The 19,448-nt window shown below is 42.0% G+C and overlaps 1 pseudogene; it reads left to right on the top strand.

The window, feature by feature from the left end:
- LOC127682175 (E3 ubiquitin-protein ligase RBBP6-like) overlaps nt 1-19,448 on the top strand; it is a 58,697-nt pseudogene that overhangs the window by 15,543 nt on the left and 23,706 nt on the right.

The following is a 19,448-nucleotide window of genomic DNA, read 5'->3' as shown; positions in this document are numbered from 1 at the left end:
TCTTTATTTCTTCCTTTACCAAGGTATCATTGAATATTGTTCAGTTTCCATGTATATGTGGGATTTCTGTTGTTTTTATTGTTATTATATACCACTTTTACTCCATAGTGATCTGATAGGAGGCATGGGATTATTTCAATCTTCTTATATTTGTTGAGGTCTGTCTTGTGAGCAAATATTTGATTGATTTTGGAGTAGGTACCATGAGGTGCTGAGAAAAAGGTTTAATCTTTTGCTTTGGAATGAAAAGTTCTATATATATATCTGTTAAATCCAATTGGTCCAAAGCTTCAATTAGTTTCATTGTCTCCCTGTTTAGTTTCTGTTTTCCTAATCGGTCCAGTGATGAGAGTGGAGTGTTGAATTCACCTACAATTACTGTGTTAGGTGCAACATATGCTTTGGGCTTTAGTAAAGTTTCTTTTATGAATGAGGGCGCCCTTGTATTTGGAGCACAGATGTTCAGGATTGAGAGTTCTTCTTGTTGGATTTTTCCTTTGACCAGCAAGAAGTGACCTTCCATGTCTCTTTTGATGACATTAGGTTGAAAGTCAATTTTATCTGATATTAGAATGGCAACTCCTGCTTGTTTCCTGAGACCATTTGCTTGTAGAATTGTCTTCCAGCCTTTTACTCTAAGGTAGTTTTTGTCTTTGACACTGACGTGTGTTTCCTGTATGCAGCAAAATGTAGGGTCCTGTTTATGTAGCCAGTCTGTTAGTCTATGTCTTTTTATTGGGGAATTGAGTCCATTGATCCTAAGAGATATTAAGGAGTAATGGTTATTGCTTCCCATCATTTTTGATGTTTATTTTATACTAGTATGGTTATCTTCTTTTGGGTTTGATGAAAGAAGCTTAATATCCTGCTTTTTCCAGTATATAGTTTCCCTCATTGTAATGCTGTTTTTCCCCCTATTATCCTTTGTAGGGCTGGGTTTGTGGAAAGATATTGTGTAAATTTGGTTTTGTCATGGAATATCTTGGTTTCTCCATCTATTGTGATTGAGAATTTCACTGGGTATAGTAGTCTTGGCTGGCATTTGTGTTCTCTTAGAGTCTTCATGAGCTCTGCCCAGGATCTTCTAGCTTTCATGGTCTCTGGTGAGAAGTGTGGTGTAATTCTGATAGGTCTTCCTTTATATGTTACTTGCCCTTTTTCTCTTACTGCCCTACGTATTCTCTCTTTGTTTAGTACATTTGGGGTTTGATTATTATGTGACGGGAGGTATTTCTGTTCTGGTCCAGTCTGTTTGGAGTTCTGTAGGCTTCTTGTATATTCACAGGCATCTCTCACTTTAGGTTAGGGAAGTTTTCTTCCATAATTTTGTTGAAGATATTTGCTGGCCCTTATGTTGTAAATCCTCACTCTCATCAATGCCTATAATCCTTAGATTTGGCTTTCTTATTGTGTCCTGGATTTCCTGGATGTTTTGGGTTACAAGCTTTTTGTATTTTGCATTTTCTTTGACTATTGAGTCCATGGTTTCTATGGTATCTTCAGCATCTGAGATTCTTTCTTCCATCTCTTGTATTCTGTTGTTGGTATTTGCATCTGTGCTCCCTGATTTCTTCCCAAGGTTTTCTATCTCCAAAGATGTCTCCCTTTGTGCTTTCTTAGTTGTTTCTACCTCTGTTTACAGATCCTGGAAGTTTTTGCTCAGTTCTGTCATTTGCTTGCTTATGTTTTCCTCTAATACCTTGAGAGACTTTTGTGTTTCCTCTTTCATGACTTCTGCCTGTTGATCAAACTTCTCCTGTATTTTTTTAAGTGAATTTTGCATTTCCTCCTTATTGGCTACAAACTTCTGACCCCATATGTCCTGAACTTCTTTAAGTTTTTGTGTTTCCCCTGTAAGGGCTTCTAGCTTTTGATCAATTTTCTCCTGAATTTCTTTAAGAGATTTATTTATGTCCTTCATGTGTTCCTCTAACAGCATCCTTACCAGTGCTTTTAAATCCAACTCTTGTTTTTCTGGTGTGTTGGGGTATCCAGGACTTGCTATTGTTGGAGAATTGGGTGCACATGCTGCCATAATGCCTTGGTTTCTGTCAGCAACGTTCCTAAGCTTGCCTTTAGCCATCTAGTTCTCACTGGTGTTAGATGGTCTTGTTGTCACTGGCTGATGCTACAACCTATTTTGGACCTTTAGGGCTATTTCTGAGACACTGGATGGCTGGGTTTCCTCTGGCAGAGATTACTTATATGCCGCCTTCCTCTTTTGTGCCTTTGGAGCCCTCCTCAGTCTTGCCACAGGAAATGTTATACTTTGGTTGTCAAGGTGAACCAGGTGTTCTCAGACTTCTCTATTATGGAGCAAAGATGGTGAGTGGGGGGTCGCTCCCTCTGTTGATTCTCACATAGGATATAGGCTCCATGACCAACCAGCTTGCAGATAAACCTCCTGTGTTCTCAGGTCCTGAGCACAGGCAGACCCCTGGAGATTTGCACCCCCAGAGATATTAAGCTCAGGATAATACAGTACCTAGTGATGTTTTTCTGCCCTGGTAGGCCACAAAGATGGCCACGGGAGTTGCTCCCTCTGCTGTTCTCTGCAAAGGATACAGGCCCCATGACAAACCAGCTGGGAGATGAACCACCTGTGTGCTCAGGTCCTGGGTGTAGGCATACCTCTGGCTGTTTGCACCCCCAGAGATCTAAATCTCAGGGTGATACAGTACCTAGTGAAGCTCTTCTGCTCCAGCAGGCAGAGAATATGGCTGCAGGGATTTTCTCCCTCTGCTGGTCTCCAGGCAGGACACAGGCCCCACACCTGGCGGATTGGCAGACAAACCACCTATGTGCTCAGTTCCTGAGTGCAGGCAGACCCCTGGTGGTTTGCACCCCCGAGATCTAAAGCGTGGGGGCGATACAGTACTTAGTGAAGCTCTTCTGCCCCAGCCAGCAATGAATATGACCACGGGGGTTCTCTCTCTTTGCTGGTCTCCAGGCAGTACACAGGCCCCATGCCCAGAGGTCTGGCAGATGAACTGCCTATGAACTCAGTTCCTGAACACAGGCAGACCCTTGGTGGTTTGCACCCCCAGAGATCTAAAGCTCGGGGTGATACAGTACCTTGTGAAGCTCTTCTGCCCATGCCAGCAGTGAACATGGCCATGGGGACTCTCTCCATTTGCTGGTCCCCAGGCAGTACACAGGCCCCATGTCCAGAGGTCTGGCAGATGAACCGCCTATGAGCCCAGTTCTTGAGTGCAGGCAGAACCCTGGTGGTTTGCACCCCCAGAGATTTAACATTCAGGGTGATACAGTACCTAGTGAAGCTCTTCTGCTCCAGAAGGCACCAAATATGGCCATGGGGATTCTCTCCTTGTGCTGGTCTCCAGACAGAACACAGGCCCCACACCTGGAGGTCTGGCAAATGAACCTCCTATGTGCTCAGTTCCTGAGCACAGGCAGACCTCTGACAGTTTGCACCCCGAGAGATCCAAAGCTCAGGGTGATACAGTACCTAGTGAAGCTCTTCTGCCCCAGTCAGCAGCGAATATGGCCCATCAGTTTCTCTAGGTTGGAGAAGTTTTTTTCTGTAATTTTGTTGAAGACATTTACTGGCCATTTCAGTTGGAGATCTTCACTATCTTCTATGCCTATAATCCTTCCGTTTGGTCTTCTCCTTTTATCCTGGATTTCCTGGATATTTTGGGTCAGGAGCCTTGTGCATTTTTCATTTTCTTTGATTGTTGTGTCGATGCTTTCTAATGGTATCTTCTGCATCTCAGATTATCTCTTCCATCTCTTGTATTCTGTTGTTGATGCTTGGATCCATGAGTCCTGACTACTTTTCTAGGTTTTCTATGTCTTGAGGTTTTCTGTGTTTTGATTTCCTTATTGTTTCTACCCCCTTCTGTAGATCCTGGATGGCTTTGTTTAATTCCTGCACTGGTTTTGTTGTGTTTTCCCTTGGTTCTTCAAGGGCTTCTTGCTGTTTACATGTGTTCTCTTGTATTTTTTAAGGCAGTTATTTATGTCCTTTATGAAGCCCTCCTTCATGACCTTCATCAGCATCATGACCTGTGATTTTAAATACAAATCTGACTTTCCTGTTGTGTTGGGGTATCCAAGACTTGCTGTTGTGGGAAGTTGGGTTAGGATGGTGCCATATTGCCTTGATTTCTGTTGACCACATTCCCATGTTTTCCTTTTGCCATCAGGTTATCTCTGGTGTTAGTTGGGCCTGCCTTTGCTGGCAGGAGCTTGCCCCTCCTGTGTGTGAGCCAGTAGGCCTATCTCAGCTACTTTAGGTGAGCTGCTTTGTCCTGGCACAAATTGTTGTGGTGCTGCAGCAGAGTTCCTGTATGTAGTTGGAGTCTTGGTGTGATGATCTGACTTCTGACTGACTTCTGACCCCGGGAAACACCCGTCGAAGCTTAAGAACCCCCTAGGCAGCCAAGCCATGTGAGCCACATGGCACAAGCAGATATGTCCACATATGCGGAAACAACTGTAGATCAATAGCAACAACCAAATAAGGAGTTGTTTACCACAGAAAACACTCTCTGTGACACAGGAGAAGGCAGAAATGGGTGCCATCTTTAAGGTAAAGTACTGCACAGCTCCCCCTTTTTGTTTATAAAGCGCAACAGGCAAGAGTAGAGGTCTGATCTCTGAAAATCGTATCTAGGACATTGTGCAGATGCCTACTCAGATGTCATCCATCCAGCAGTCATCAGACGCACCCAACACCTTTTCTCAGAGGCAGGAGTTTAGGTATTGACCTGCATGCAATCAGACATGCTCTTCTTCAACCATAAGCCATTGGCCAAGAGTGCAGTGCTTAGCCTCGCATCCTGAGCGCATAGATCAGGCTTTCATGGTGGCTAACCAGGCCTGCCGGCACTGTCCTGCCTCAGTGGCTGTAAAGGCTTGAATTATCATAGCTGTGTTGCATTTTCGTGTGACTCTAATCTTACAAAGGCACCACAGGCAGACAAGGGAAACTAGCACTAGGAGTCCTGACAAAACCCCCATGCCTGCCCCTTCCTTCAGATGATTCATAGCAGAGGTCATCTGTGCCGATATTCCCGATGTAAAGGAGATGTCCACTCTTGTTGAATTCACAGGAGTCACTGCCAATCTCAACTCCTTCAAGGTATCTTCAAATTCAAGTGACCAATTCAGCAGAAGAAAGCTGGACAGAGACTTAGACAAGTTTGCTTCTCTTGTAAAATTACTGTATTGTAATCCCTGCATTTTCCACTCACAGCCCAATTGAGCCAGTTGCCAAAGAGTATCAACTTGCTCTTGCACCAGATCAATGCGCTGATTCACAATCATCAAGCTGCCCTTGACCTGTGCATTAAGAGACGTTTGCAAGTCCAAGGCATGAGCTACATTAGCAGATAAATTATTTAGAGTGGATGCTGTCTGAATCGAGCTTGATAATGCCACAGCTGAGCCAGTAGCTCCAACCTCTGCCGTTGTAATGGCAGCAACTATGGCAGCGGTTATGCCAAAGTCTTGTTTTTTGGTCTCAGCAAGGCCATACTGCTAGGTGCCTACACTGGAACAGGTACATACCGAGGCATCCGTGTGACTATAGCCAAGGGATGCAAGCTAGCATTCCAGCAAAGTGTATAAAAGCACATATTATTGGTGCAGTTCAACCATTCTCTGTGCAACTATGATTTATACCACACAACAGCCAAGAATCAAAAGGATTAGCAGTATGCATATAAACAGGGTCTTGTTGGGTAAAATTAATCCCAGGAAAAGTGCTGTTAAAGCAAATACTTATAGAAGGAGAAAAGGAAAAACAGTCTTCCACTACACACACTACATCTCTGCTTTGACAACCCATCCAGGGAAACCTGCCGTCTCCCCCAGTATCTCCCGTACAAAAGGGGGCCCACATAGGCTGCAATGGGGCTGGAATATTTCCAACTTTGCTAGACCACCATCCCAATATCCAAGAGGCATTTACTGAAAATTGGCCGGGAGACCAGGGAGCCTCAAACCACCCTGCTGACTGATTATAAAGCTGCATACAATCAATATTTTCAGAAATATTACCAATCAGGGCAAAACATATGCTTCCCTTCAATCTCAAATGTAAGGTTGCCATTCACTTCCCCTTTACTTGGGAGCAACTTCCATGCCCTTATGGCAATCTGATTCACTTGTTCAAACACCTGTGCAGGATATCCTGTCTGCTGATTTGCAAATCTACCCTGTCCTAGGAGCATGTCTCTATCCCAAGCTTGATTACCGGATGCTTGATTGGCAGCAGCTTGCTCATTAGCATACTCAATTAAAAAGGCTTTCCAGTCCAGATATTGTCCCAGACTCAGACATGCATGAGCCAAGTTGCTCCAATCGCCAGGCGTCATGCAATGTCTGTTGAGATCTTCAACCTGGGCTATTGTAAAAGAAGCCGTGATGACATAAGTACAACCTGACTCAGCCAACAACTTAATAGTCTTAAACTCCAAGTGCTCGTGATACCTCTGTTCTTGGGGATCTTGAAACACAGGGTATGCAAGCTGAAACTTGGTGGGGACTTGCTTCCAGGTCCCTGGACAAAAGGACCACCCAGAACATGTAGCCAGTGCGGGTTGCCCCACCTCCGGATACGGCGGTGGAGCAGTGGGTACACTAACATTCACCACCCCTGCATCTATCAAAGATTTTTCTTTCTCCTTTTTCCTTTCCTTCTTCCTGATCTTAGTCCTCTCTATTCGTTCAATGAGTGCCTGAATGTCCTCATCTGAGTCTGTAACTTCTGAGCTCTCCAGATCTTCGAGATCCAGGTAAAGCTTAGCCTTCTGCTTTTCTCCCTTCTCACTGTTGGCCCTTTCTGATCTCTCTTCCTGTAACATCTCTAAGGCTGTCTGCCCGTTCTCAACTGCCTCACTGCACTTTTGATCATCGAGACAGCCTTTTATTAACCTCCAAACCAGGCAGACACCACCTTTTAATGTCCCCTAGCTCCATGCAAAAATCAAGATCTCTTCCCAACTTATCCCAGCAAGCAATCATTAGGTTTCCAGGTACAGCAAACCAGGGTGCAACAGTATCACATTCATTCAAGAATGTCTCTAAAGTACTTCTTTTCAGTTTCAAATTCTTAGAGTGAAGCAGCTCGTTCAAAGCCAGAAAAATTGGGTGCAAAGGAGAAGCGCCCATGGCTATAATCGCCAAAAGATGTCTGTAACTGCTTCGCTTTCGGTTCACTAATATGTGAATCCCCTTTCCTTTTGGTTTGCCATCTCGCGAACTTCTTCCGCTCTTTATCTACAGGGCAGAGTAAACTAGCCGCACTCTTGGCGGTCTTTGTTGTCCCACCTTACCTTGGGAACTTTATAGTCTCTCAATACTAAGAACTTTACTTTGACCCACTTAACAAGGAACTTTATACTCTCTCAAACCGAGAACTTTACTTTGTCCCAGTTACCCGGGAACTTGCCAGCCGGGTGCCCTGACCACAAAAAATTCTGAGTTGTAAGAGATGGAGGTTCCCCCGTACTGGCCACCACTTGTCAGTGCCTATCTCAACCAGTGAGGAAAGATGCAACACACGACCTCTTCTTTAAGTGGTTTATTCAGGAACCTTGAACGATCTTCTGACTTCTGACTTCTTCTGACTTCTGACCTCTGATTTCTGACTGACTTCTGACTTTGGACCACTTCTGACTTCTGACTGACTTCTGACTCCAGGAAACACCCCAGTAAAGCTTAAGAACCCCCTAGGCAGCCAACCCATGTGAGCCACTTGGCACAAGCATATAGGTCCACATATGGGGAAACAACCATACATCAACAGCCACAAACAAGGAGTTGTTTAAAACAGAAAACACTCTCTGTGGCACAGGAGAAGGCGGAAATGGGTGCCATCTTTAAGGTGCAGTACTGCACAGCTCTCCACAGGCCTTGAATTCCTGTTCTTTTGAAACCTTTAACAAGAATGGATGGCGAATTTTATCAAATGCTTTTTCGGCATCTAATTAAATGACCATGTGTTTTTTTTTCCTTAGAGATTGTTTATGTAGTGGATTACCATATTGCTGAATTTCCATATATTGAACCAACCCTGCATCCCTGGGATGAAGGCTACTAGATCATGATGAATGACTGTTTTGATGTGTTCCTGGATTCAGTTGGCAAGAATTTAATTGAGGATTTTTCCATCGGTATTCATAAGGAAAATTGGTCTAAGGTTCTCTTTTTTTGTTGGATCTTTCTGTGGTTGTAGTATCAGCTAAATTGTGGCTTCAGAGAATGAGTCAGGTATTGTTCCTTCTGTTTCTATTTTGGGAATAGTTTGAAGAGTATTGGCATTAGGTCTCCTTTGAATGTCTGGTAGAATTCTGCACTAAAGTCACCTGGTCTTATACTTTTCTGTGTTGGGAGAATATCAATGACTACTTCTATTTCTTTAGGGTTATGGGCCCGTTTACATGGTCTATCTGATACTGATAAAATTTTGGTAATTGGTATCTGTCTAGGAAATCATCCATTTCATCCAGATTTTCCAGTTTCCTTGAGTATAAGCTTTTCTGGTAGGATATGATATTTTTTTCAAATTCCTCAGTTTCTGTTGTTAGATCACCCTTTTAATTTCTGATTTTGTTAATTTGGGTACTGTCTCTGTGCCCTCTGGGTAATCTGCCTAAAGGTATTTCTATATTGTTGATTTTCTCAAAGAACCAGCTCCTACTTTTGTTGATTCTGTGTATAGTTCTTTTGTTTCAACTTGGTTGATTTTAGCCCTGAGTTTCAGGATTTCCTGCCTTCTATTACTCTTGGGTGTATTAGCATCTTTTTGTTCTAAAGCTTTCAGGTGTTCTGTTCTTCTGCTAGTCTATGCTCTCCAAAGTTTCTTTTGTGTAGGCATCCATAGCTATGAGATTTCCTCATAGTAGTGATTTCATTGTGTCCCATAAATTTGGGTTGTGTTGTGCCTTCATTTTCATTAAGTTCTAAAAAGTCTTTGATTTCTTTCCTTATTTCTTCCTTGACCTAGGTATCATTGAGTAGAAAATTGTTAAGCTTTCATGTATATGTGGGCTTTTTGTGGTTTTTGTTGCTATTGAAGACAACCCTTATTCCACAGTGATCTGATAGGATACATGGAAGAAGTTCGATCTTCTGATATCTGTTGAGGTCTGTTTTGTGACCAAAATAAAGCCAGTACTGCAGAAGGTACCATGCAGTGCCTAGAAGAAGTTATATCCTTCTGATTTAGGATAAAATGTTCTATAGTTATCTATTAAGACAATTTGTTAGTTTCACTGTGACTCTGTTTAGTTTGAGTTTCCCTGATTGTCCATTGGAGAGAGTGGGGGTGGTGAAGACCCCCACAAATATTGTGTGGGGTTGGATGTATGCTTTAAGCTTTAGTAAGGTTTCTATTATGAAAGCAGGTGCCCTTGTAATTGGGGCATAGATGTTCAAAATTGAGGGGTTTTCCTGGTAGATTTTTCCTTTGATGAGCATAAAGTGGCCTTCTGTATCTTTTTTTAATGTCTTTTGGTTGAAAGTCTATTTTATCTCATATTAGAATGGCTAGTCCAGCTTGTTTCCTGGGAACATATGCTTGGAGAACTGTTTTCCAGCTTTTTACTCTTAGGTAGTGTTTGTCTTTGACACTGAGATGTGTATCCTGTATGGAGAAAAAGGTTGGGGCTTGTTTATGGATCCAGGGTGTTAGTCTATGTCTTTTTATTGGGGAATTGGGTCCACTGATGTTAAGAGATATTAAGTAATAGTTATTGTTGGTTCCTGCTGTTTTGATGTCATTTTTATATTTTTGGGGTTAACTTGTTTTGGGTTTGGTGAAAAGACGTTACTTCCTTGTTTTTTCTTGTGTGTAGTTTCCCTCCCTTTGTTGGTGGTTTCCATTCATTATCCTTTGAAGGGCTGGGTTGGTGGAAAGATACTGTGAAACTTTCTTTTTGTCATGAAAAACCTTGGCTTCTCCATTTATGGTGATTGAAAGATTTGCTGGATATAGCAGTTTGGTTTGGCATTTGTGTTCCCTTAGGGTCTGCATGGCATCTGCCCAGGCTCTTCTAACTTTCCTATTCTCTGGTGAGAAACCCAGTGTAATTCTGATAGGTCTCCCTTTATATGTTACGTGATCTTTTTCCCTTACTGCTTTTAATATCCTTTGTTTAGTACATTTTGTGTTTCAATTATTATATGACCGGATGAATTTCTTTTCTGGTTGAATCTATTTGGAGTTCTGTAGGCTTCTTGTATGTTCATGGGCATCAGTTTCTTTAGGTTAGAGAAGTTTTCTTCTGTAATTTTGTTAAAGACAATTATTGGCCCTTTCAGTTGAAGATCTTCACTATCTTCTATGCCTATAATGCTTCGGTTTGGTCTTCTCCTTTTGTACTGGATTTCCTGGATATTTGGGTGAGGAGCCTTTTGCATTTTTCATTTTCTTTGACTGTTGTATGGATGCTTTCTATGGTATCTTCTGCATCTCAGATTCTCTCTTCTATCTCTGGTATTCTGTTGTTGATGCTTAGATCCATGAGTCTTGACTTCTTTTCTAGGTATTCTATGTCTCGAGGAGGTTTTCTGAGTTTTGATTTCTTTATTGTTTCTACCTCCTTCTTGAGACACTGGATGTTTTTGTTTAATTCCTGCACTGGTTTTGTTGTATTTTCCCTTAGTTCTTCAAGGGCTTCTTGATGTTTACATGTGTTCTCTTGTATTTTTTAAGGGAGTTATTTATGTCTTTTTGAAGCCCTCCATGATACCCTTCATCACCATGACCTGTGATTTTAAATACAAATCTAACCTTCCTGTTGTGTTGGGGAATCCAAGACTTTACTTGCTGTTGTGGGAGAATTGGGTTAAGATTGTGCCATATTGCCTTGATTTCTGTTGATTTCTATGGTGGTCCAGAGTTCCTGTGTGTAGTTGGAGTCCTGGTGTGATTTGTCCCAAGTGATCCTCTACTCTGGTAGAACCTGCCTACTACCAATCTCTTGCACAGTCACAGAATCAAAGATGCCAGGGGAGACCAACTTACTTGTAGTCAGATTTAGATATATACCACTGCGGCCCCGATCAGCTCTGGATGCAGGCTGTGCAGACATATCCTCGACTCTGCAGGGCTGACTCACCGGGTGAGTGAAAGATCTCACATGAAAAGCACAATGCTTACAAACACTGGGAAATATGTAATACCGACTATAGATGCTGAGGCTTATGCCACTGGGAAGAAAGAGAAACCACCCTTCTTACCAGAGGACCTATCACCTCCTTCAGAACAAGGTGAACCTATCCCAGAGGAGCTCTTGTGCCTCATCTGCAAAGATATCATAACTGATGCAGTGCTCATCCCTTGCTGTGGAAACAGTTACTGTGATGAATGTATAAGAACAGCACTCCTGGAGTCAGATGAACATACATGTCCAACATGTCAGCAAAACGATGTTTCTCCTGATGTTTAGCTGCCAACAAGTTTTTAAGACAGGCTGATAATAACTTTCAAAATGGAACTGGCTATCCAAAAAGACTACGAAAACACTTACCTCCAACCACACCCCCAATACTACCACCAAGGCCACTCTTTCAATAGAACCTGCAGCCTAGGATGAGGTCTCCCATATCAGGACAGCAGGATCCTCTGATTCCAGTGACATCTTCCTCAGCTCACCCAACTAGTTCCATATCTTCATTAACATCAAATCCATCTTCCTTGGCTCCTTCTGTGCCTGGAAATACATCTTCTTCCCTGACTCCAGTACCTGATATAACTGGAACAGTATCAACATCAGTCCATTCAGAAAAATTCGATAGACTGCTTCTGGATTCTGATAGTAAATCATTACTGGCTCCTACATTTACATCAGGACATTCTAAAGGTGCCTCTTCAACTGCTATTGTGGAAGAAAAGCTTTGCCAGATGCCAGTCCTTTCATCTGGTACAGTAAGAAGAAAGGTTGGTTTAGGTCTTGGTCGACCAGGTTGGGAACATTCCAACAAGCTTACGTACCTACTTTCTACACCTCAGCAAATTAGAAGAGGAGAAACAGCTTTTACAGACAAATGAAGCAAAGGAAACATCACAGTGAAAGATTACACAGGACTCAAGGCCCATCACTACCAGCACCCCCAGGCATTTTGCCTGTTCTACAAGTTCCTTTGTACCTGACTCCTCCACAGACACTACCTCTTCCTCCAGGAGTACCTCACCCAAAATTTTCTCTTCAGTTTCCTCCTGGTCAGCCTCCATAAGCAGGATACAGTGTGCCTCCTCCAGCGTTTCCCCAGCTCCCGCCAAAACAAAAGTAGTGCAGACTCCCCATTCAAATATGGTCCCTACAAAACAGGCACCTCCTTTGTCCAGAGAAGAATTCTGTAGAGTGCAAGGACCACTAAAGGAAGAGGCTAAATATCCCTATAATGGGTCATCATATTTAAGAAGTTCACACATGTACCCCAATTCAAGGTCTGGCTCAACAGGCTCAACTTCTTGCTCTAGGTCCTTCAGATTCTCACATTCTAGCTCCTATTCAAGATCATTCCCTTACCCCAGGAGGGGGATAGAAGAGAGCATCAATTACTGTTCATGATCCAGAAATCATGGATACTGCAGATCTAAGTCAAGGTCACCTCTATATAGTCCATATCACTCAGAGTCTAGATCTCCTCAAACATTTAGGGAACTGTCTCCAACTAAAAGCAAATTACCTCAAGGAGAAAATGCTGGTGATTGTTTTTCAAGATATAGGGACGTTACATCCCCTTATGATATCAAAGGGTAATGTGGGCAGAGTGTCAGCTTTACAGACTCATTTGAGAAAGAACACTACCAGGAATGGGAGAGGATATTCCTCGAGTGGTATGACAAGTACCAAATGGTATGCAATGGATATGCAGTTTAGACCCTCTGCAAACTGAGAAGTCTTTTCTCTAGAGAGACTTTTACCTACCTCAATATCAGAAATTCACCCTTCACAAGAAGGCACAGAGAAGACTATGCTATTCGAAATAGTCATGGAAAGAGACATCCAGGTGGCAACTATCCAGAAAGCTTTCAATAAGAGACAATCATAATCCAAAAGATAATCCAAAATCAAGAGAGAAGGGCTGTGAGAATGTTCATGGGAACAGTAAAGGGAACAATTGTATGCTGATCATCAGTGGGAGGAGAAGCTCACAGACATGAGAGTGTTCCATTTTCCAGTGTAAGGGAATGCCAGGGTGGGAGAATGAGAATGGGTAGGTGGGGATTCACCTCCTAAAGTCACGGGCAATGGGGACGGGATGGGGGAGACCTGGAATGGGGAAAACACTTGAAAGATAAATAAAGAAAATATCCGCAAAAATACTTTTAGGCCTGCCATTCAATATCGATTATGTTTCTGAGATATTAAGTGTGAGTTCAAGTCCAAGTATGATAAAATCAGATCATCTATGCTAGTATATTTGTGCCTCAATAAAGGATCTTACACTTCTTTACTTTAATGTATAGATTCATTTCCAAACATGTACTCACACAAAAATCTCATATTCTTAGGTTTTCTATAGTCCTCAGCAAATTGGTTTGAGAAATAAATTTCATTTTTTATATATGCATATATTATATGTTCATTCAATTATATTTAAATTCACATTCAATTATATTTAAATCGACATTTTGTGAAAAGAAAAATGAAGAAAAGTATTTCATCTCAATGACATTTATAAAACTGTCTTGACCTTTATTTTAACTAATGAAAGCACTGCAAATATTTATATATATAATCTAATTATTTATATATAAGTACACTTAAACAGATACATATATATGACAGTTTTAATGGCCTAATGACACCATTCCAAACCATTTTCTCAGGTAAACAATTCGTCCCTTTTCAGCTCTACCAGACCCTTTCCAAATTGAAGATAATTGCCCTTTTATCACCAGTAAAGAGTTAATGTATTTAACCGACAATTATTTGAAAATGTGTTTGCTGTTCTTATTTTTATCCTAAATACATATGTCCATGGAGCCTTTTTCCTGACAGTAGTAATAAAGTTGATAATTTTAATGATTTCTTTAAGATCTGAAAATAAGGAAAAGTTCTTTACCAATCCTTCATCTGACAGAGGGCTAATATCCAATATATACAATGAACTCAAGAAGTTAGACTCCAGAGAACAGGATAACCCTATTTAAAAATGGGGCATAGAGCTAAACAAAACATTTTCACCTGAGGGATATCAAATGCCTGAGAAGCACCTAAAGAAATGTTCACCATCCTTAGTCATCAGGGAAATGAAAATCAAAACAACCCTGAGATCTCACCTCAATAATTCAGGAGATGACAGGTTCTGCACAGATTGTGGAGAAAGAGGAACACTCCTCCACTACTGATGAGATTGAAGTGGTTTAAGAAAATAAAATCCAACCATTCAGTAAAGCAGTCTGGTGGTTCCTCAGAAAACTAGTCATAATACTACTGGAGGACCCAGCTATACCACTCCTGGGCCTATACCCAGAGGATTACCCTGCATGTTATGAGGACACATGCTCCACTATTTTCATAGCAGCCCTATTAATAATAACCAGAAGCTGCAAAGAGGCCTGATGTCCCTCAATGGAGGAATAAATACAAAAAATGTAGTATATATATATATATATATATATATATATATATATATATATATATACACATATATATACACATATGATGGAGTACTATTCAGCCATTAAAAATAATGAATTCATGAAATGCTTAAACAAATGAATGGAACTGTAGACTATCATCCTGAGTGAGTTAAACCAGTCACAAAAGAACCCTCATGATATTCACTCACTTATAAGTGGATATTAGCCAAAAGATTTGCATACCCAAGACACAATTCACACATCAAATGATGCCCAAGAAGGTAGAAGTGACAGGCAGGTAGATCAATGGAATAGAATTGAAGACCCAGAAAAGAACCTACACACCCATGGTCACTTGATCTATGACAAGGAAGCTAAAACCATTCAGAGGTAAAATGGTAGATAGCATTTCAACAAATGGTGCTGGTTCAACTGGGGTGAGCATACAGAAGAATGCAAATGGATCCCTTCTTATCTACTTGTACTAAGCTCAACTCCAAGTGGATCAAGGCCCTCGACATCAAAGCAGACACATTGAAACTAATAGAAAAGAAAGTGAGTAAGACCCTTGAGGACAGGGGCATAGGGGGAAAGTTCCTTAACAGAACACCAATAGCTTATGCTCTATGATCAAGAATTAACAAATGGGACCTCGTAAATTTACAAAGTTTTATAAGGCAAAGGACACTATCAATCAGATAAAATGTCAATCAAGAAATTGGGAAAACATCTTCACCAAAAACTACAACCGACAGAGGGCTAATATCCAAAATATACAAAGAACACAAGAAGCTAGACTCTAGAGAGCCGAATAACCCCATTAATAAATGGGATACAGAGCTAAACAAAAAATTTTCATGTGAAGAATTTCAAATGGCTGAAAAGCACCTTAAGAAATACTCAACATCCTTAGTCATCACGGAAATGCAAATCAAAACAACAGTGAGATTTCACCTCACACCAGCCAGAATGGCTAAGATTAAAAACCCAGGAGACAGCAGGTGTTGGTGAGGAAGAAGAGAAAAAGTAACATTCCTCCACTTCTGGTGAGATTGCAAGCTGGTACAACTACTCAGAAAACAGGGCATGACCCTTTATGAGGTCCTGGCTATCCCACTCCTGGTCATAAACCCAGAGGATTTCCCCAGATTGCAGGAAGGACACATGCTCCACTATGTTCATGACAGCCTTATTTATAATAGCCAGAAGCTGGAAAGAAAGCAGGTGTCCCTCAATGGAGGAAGGAATATAGAAATTGTGGTGTGAGCAGTACTGATAATAGTACACATGAATGTTGTTCACAATGAAATAAAACTAAACACCAACAACAATGTAAAAATGAAAATTGTACTTCAAATTGAAAATTAAAAAATTACCAATCAAAAAGTACAGGTGAAAGATAAAATAAAAATTAAGATCATAGATGTATGGGAATTTTAGTCAAAAGAAAATAAGTTGAGACTCTTCTTTGCCTCCTTGTCTTGTGGGACTGAGCAACAGCTAGTTCCTTTCACTTCCATTCATGGATGCTGCTGACCCTTCTTGGGGAGTTGAACTACATTCTATATTTATGAGCTGCCAAGTGGGTTCTTGGAAGCACATGAGTCCTTAGCAAGAGTGGCAAGTGTGCTGCTTACAGCTGAATTGTCTCCCAGTCTCAGGGTTCAATGAGGAGCCACTGTGAGGTCCAGCACAGAGGAGAATACTGTAAATCAGAGAGCAGCAAAGTTAGAGAGTTTATTCTATGAGCAGAAAATCAAGATGACCTGAGAGAGAAGGCTTATAGGAAGGAGTTTGCCCAAGGGCCATAGGAATGTGGAAAGCCCATACCCAGGCCTGGATGACTATCCTGAAACCCTAGATATCTGCTGCTGAGCAACAGATACCAATCAAGAGAACAAGGAGGGGCTTATTCTCTTTTCCTGTCACTTTTATTTTCTGACTAACTCTCCTGTTTTAATGTAGGGTGTACTTAAGACTTTAGCATTCAGTAGGCCAAGCTTTCTGTCTTTCCTTTGCTCTTATGAGAGTCATATGAAGCAGGGTAAACTCAACTTTTCTATAGAGTTGAGGCTGACAGAGGATGTCTGTGATGGTTATTCTTGGTTCTCAACTTGATTAGATCTCCCCTGAATGAACTAAAACTCAAAAATGGAGAGCATACCTGAGAGTTGTTTTTCTACTTAATTTAAAGTAGGAAGATAAACTTCTATTCTAGATTTCTTTTTGAAATTTTCATTTTATTTATTTCATGTGCATTGGGTTATTACCTGTATCAGTGTCTGTAGTGAGAGTATCAGATTCCTCTGAAATTGGAGTTATAGATGGTTGAGAGCTGCCATGTGGTTGCTGGGAATTGAAGCCAGGTCTTCTGCAAGAGTAGCCAAGTGATCTTAACTAATGAGTAATTTTTCTGCCCTCTTAATCTGAATCTTAAGGTAGGAAGTCACACCCTTAGTTTTGGCCACACCCTCTTCGCTCAATTTAAATAGAGAGGACATAGAAGGAGGAAACACTTGCCTTTTGCTCTTGACTTGATGGCATGTGTACTTCTCCTCTGACAATAGAGCCTGTTCTGTTGGCATTCCAGTGTCTACTGAAGAGGAGCTGAGACATTGAGCCTTGTGGACTGAGCAACTTTGGACACTTGAACATTCTATTCATAAACAGACATCTCTGTGTATAAGAAATCCCAAGTATGTAAGTACAATATATAGATTAAAAATATGTTTTTGCCTGTATATGAGAGGTAAAGAGAAAGAGAGAGAGAGAAACAGAAAGAGACAGACAAAGAGAAGGAGAAAGAGAGTCACTTACTCTAGAGTTTGCTACCTAATACAAAGCTCTTTATCTTGCACTGAACTCCTGCTTTGAATTCTTTATATTTGTTACCATGTTGGAAGTATGAAGTGCTCAGTAATATCATACAGGATTTCTTGCAAACTAAACAAGTATTCTAACAGTGGAGGGAATTACAAAGAAATCCCTCACTTGAGTAGTTTTTCTAAAAATCTAAAAATTATGGTTACCCTTATCTGATATAAAGCATAAAATATAGATACTAAGGATTCAAATTCAAATCTAGGGCATTGTATTGGCCCTTGCTGCTAACCCTGACAATCATGGTTTGATCCAGAGTACCTACATGGTAAAAGTGGGAACCACGTCTTACACAATGTTGTCTGATTTCCACATTACTAGAGGCACCAGCCTTTAATCCCAGCACCAGAAAGCAGAGGCAGGCAGATCTCTGTGAGTTTGAGGCCACTAAAGCAAAAGGGTGAAAAACATGTGTCTATGAAAAGAGGACATTTCTGGAATAATTTATTGTTTACTCCTCAGTGTGTCAGTAACTCCAGGAAACAAAGTCTCTGAGGAAGAAAAAGAGCTCCAGCACATCATATTGAATGGCTGTTTCCAAGAGATACAAATTCCTCCTTTGATTAGATTCTGTCAAGGGCAGGGCGAGGCCTAAGGATCAGTGCTTGAATGTCCTTTATTTATTTATTTATTTATTTATTTATTTATTTATTTATTTATTTATCACATTCTTTATTTACATTTCAAATTATTTTCCATCTCCTTGATCCCCTGTCCCCAAAAGTGCCATAAGCCCCATTCCCTCCCCCTCCTCCCCTATCAGTCCCTTCCCACTTCCCTGTTCTGAAATTCCCCTACACTGCTGCACTGAACTTTTCCAGGACCAAGGGCCACTCCTTTCTTCTTCTTTGCACCACTTGATATGTGCATTGTGTCTTGGGTATGCCAAGCTTCTAGGCTAATATCCAGTTATCAGTGAGTGCGTAGCATGAGTATTCTTTTGAGACTGAGTTACCTCACTTAGGATGATGTTCTCCAGTTCCATCCACTTGTCTAAAAACTTCAAGAATTCATTGCTTCTAATGGCTGAATAGCACTCCATTGTGTTTATAGACCACATTTTCTGTATCCATTTCTCTGCTGAGAGTCATCTGGGTTCTTTCCTGTTTCTTGCTATTATAAATGGAGCTGCTGGATTAGAATCGGTGGTGGCTGCAGCAGCAGCAACAGCGGCAGCAGCTGGTCCAGACAAAGGGCCATCGGCAGTGGAACCAAGCTGACAGGGTCCAGGCAGATCCTGTGCCCACGACCACTGGCCATCGCTGACCAGCCAGCCTGCAAGCAGAGGTGGATTTACGGGCGCCTTTCACTATGCAGAAGCCACTTCAGAACTCTGCCTCCCCCCAGTCAGTTATGAGAGACTGGCCTCCATCTTGGTTCTCGGACGCCAGAGAGATCAGACAGACTGAGGCACGCAAATACAACCCGAGACCAACATCGAGGGGGTCTAAGCCTGACGGGCATTGGCCTACACCCAGGCCCTGGGGTGGTGGGGGGGGGGGCGGTCACCGGTGTGCAAACCCGGCCAGGAGGTTGTTTGCCCAAGCCTGTGTGTGCGGGCGCTGCCACCATTTTGTCTACGGGAAGCCAGAGAGTCCAAGGAGGCAAAACCAGCTAACAGGCTAGTCCGAGGCTGACATAGCTGGGTTCTAAGATGGTCAGGCCCTGGACTGCCCCCAGGCCCTGGGCTGCTCGGTGGGCCATCTGTGTGCTGACCCTGCCAGGAGGTTGTTTCCCCAGCAGACTCTCCCAGCACTCTCAGGGAGTGCATGCATGCCACCATCCTGGCCACCTGACAGACCCAATTAACACTCACAGTTGAGGGAAATTTTGCTCGGACATTGGCCTGCCAGGCTTTTGCCTAGACTCAGGGACTGAGCAGCGAGGCTAGCCTTGTGTGCACCAACCCGGTTGGGAGTTCCACTGGCCAGCAGAGTGATCAGCACTCAGAAGAGGTCCCTGCAGCATACACCCTCAGCACTCCCTGAAGGAGAAAACG

Source organism: Apodemus sylvaticus, chromosome 1, assembly GCF_947179515.1.
Source record: "Apodemus sylvaticus chromosome 1, mApoSyl1.1, whole genome shotgun sequence".
NCBI lineage: Eukaryota > Metazoa > Chordata > Mammalia > Rodentia > Muridae > Apodemus > Apodemus sylvaticus.
This window is presented reverse-complemented; position numbering and strand designations above follow the sequence as displayed.